The sequence below is a fragment of the Sciurus vulgaris genome, assembly GCF_902686455.1.
Source record: "Sciurus vulgaris genome assembly, chromosome: 5".
NCBI classification, from domain to species: Eukaryota; Metazoa; Chordata; class Mammalia; order Rodentia; family Sciuridae; genus Sciurus; species Sciurus vulgaris.
Window position 1 is genome coordinate 181,461,943 of NC_136465.1, and position 2,305 is coordinate 181,464,247.

Genomic DNA, 2,305 nt, shown 5'->3' on the forward strand with positions numbered 1-2,305 from the left:
ACGGTGGGGTGAGGTGAGGGGTGAGGTGAGGGGTGAGGTGAGGGGTGAGGTGAGGGTGAGGTTAGGAGTGAGGGTGAGGTGAGGTGAGGGGTGAGGTGAGGAGCCCAGGTGAGGGGTGAGCGGGGCCCAAGCCCAGGGGAAAGGTGGGTATCAAGGACGGCTCGTCGGTGCCAGGCCGACAACTGGGCGGCCTGTGCCCGGCGGGCCTGCTCACCTGGACGGGTGGCGCTGGCAGGCACTGTCCCCCGCCGCAGGAGGCAGAAGGCGGCTCCTGGCAACCACGCCCCGCCCCTGTCCGTTGGGAGCCCCGCCCCAGAGCACCCCTCTCGCCCTGATTGGCTGCTCCGGGCAGAAGGCGGGGCGCTCCTTGGCCCAGGCCGCCCGGTGCAACCCTGCCTAGCCAGGTCTAGGAGGGCGAGCCAGGCCTGGGGCAGCACCAGTGCAGAGCAGGTGGACAGAGGTGCACCCGGGGCGATATGGAACCCAGGTCTGTCCCTGCCTCTGGCCTCTGGGCAATAGAGGCAGAAATCGCCGAGCAACGGCAGCTTTAGAGCTGCTCAACCCCACGGCCAGCAGGCTCTGGTTGGGATCTGTGGGCAGAAGGTAATGGCACCCTTGAGGGGTGGACAGCAGGAGGCAGGATGGAGATGGTGTAGGCTCTTGCTGTTGTTGGGTGAGTGATGTTGGAGGTGTGGACAAGGGCAGGCATGGTCAAGGTGGGGGGAAGTACACAGGGTCAATAGGTGTTTAGAAGGTCAACTGGACAGAGCTTAGTCCTGTGGGAGGTGAGGGAGGAAGAAGGAATAGAAGGCCGGAAAGTGATGCCATAGGCTGAGATGGGAAAAGAGTAGGAGAGGCCAGTTTGAAGGGTAGTTAATTTTGGTTTTGAACACCTTGTGTCGAAATATTGACAAACCTAGACCCTGCTGAATTTTCTTTCTGTTAATCTGATCCTTAGCAGACCAAATGAGGAGGAGGGAAGGCAAGATGTAGTTGAGCCAGATGGTTCTGGACACTAAGTGAGCATTTCCTGTTTATTGAGGAGATGCTGCCCAGGCCACACCCTCTCCCTATGCTGCCAGCCTTCTGTCCCTTCTGAACCTGGTTTTCTGGCTGTCCTTTCCCACGTATGACCTGCCCTTCATGTTTCCAATCATTTTTCCCATTTACTTAAATAGCGAAGATGGATTTCTATTATAACACTCCAGAAAAACCTGGATCAGGATTAACTGATTGTAAATACAGTCCCAGCAGACTTGAGAAGAAGTGAGTTTACCAGGCTGAGAAGGGCCCAGGATTCCAGGCAGAAGGTCCACCAAGGGCAAAGGCAAGGATGTGGGTGAGCCTGCCTTCCTTGGGGAATGGAGAGGAGACTCAGGAAAGATCAGCTTGGCTAAAGTGTGAGCAGATAGAGGTATGCCATCTGAAATGTCCTCCAGAGCCATGCCATGAAGGTTCGGGCTCGTAGGAGCTAAGATGTCAGTCTGTTCTGTCTGTGTCCCTGTGCATCTGAGACCAGCTGTCACCAAGTATTTCCACTACAGGCTGGGTGCTCAGCTGGACTGCACGTCCTGCGTTCCCTCGTCATGGGTCTTGGCCTGTGGGATGTAGATGTAAGTGCCCCTCATTACTTCCATCCTAGTTCTGTCAGAGACTTCCACAAGTGGCCCTGGCTTTTTCTTCCCCCTATGTACTTGTTCAATGTTGATGCTGAAGGTAGGGATTCCCTTAGTCGAGGTCCTCAAAAAATGGTGGAACGAAGCCCCCACCTCAGGCAACTGGATTTGATTTGAGCAAGAATTTAATTTTTGTTCTATTGGGTTAAGCCATTGAGATTTTAGGATTTTTCTGTTATGGCTACGAGTCTTAACTAATGCAGATTTGCAAATCCATGGGACATAAAGGAACGTATTTGGGTCTGGTGGGTTTTCACTAGAGGCTTATACCCTGGTTTAGCACTATTTCTCCTTTCACTTTTATTTCCTTTGGTACTGGTAACTGAACGCAGGGGTACTTTACCACTGAGATGCATCCTCAATCCTTGTTATTTTTTGTTTTGACACGGGGTCTCACTAAGTTGCTGAGACTGGCCTTGAACTTGTGATTCTCTGGCCTTAGCCCCCTGAGTCACTGGGATTACAGGTGTGTGCTACTATGCTTGGCTTTCTTCTTACTTATTTGAGCCAAGAACAAACCTGATAAAAAACTTTAATGACTGAATTTCAACATTAATTTAAATTGCTCTCCAGGGATCCGTGAGCTGATGTCTTCAGAAAGCTACTGAAACCCAGACTCTTTCCCAGGG

General features: G+C 52.6%; 1 protein-coding gene across 2 annotated transcripts in view; it reads right to left on the reverse strand.

Moving 5' to 3' along the window:
* LOC306662594 (synaptonemal complex central element protein 3) overlaps positions 1 to 246 on the reverse strand; it is a 15,315-nt gene extending 15,069 nt beyond the window's left edge. The window contains exon 1 of one of the 2 annotated variants that reach the window (XM_079142449.1): positions 215 to 246. The gene's annotated coding sequence lies outside the window, so the exon portion shown is untranslated. The remainder of the gene's footprint in view (positions 1 to 214) is intronic. The other variant, XM_079142450.1, reaches the window with a different exon arrangement.
* Positions 247 to 2,305: the final 2,059 nt, after the last annotated feature.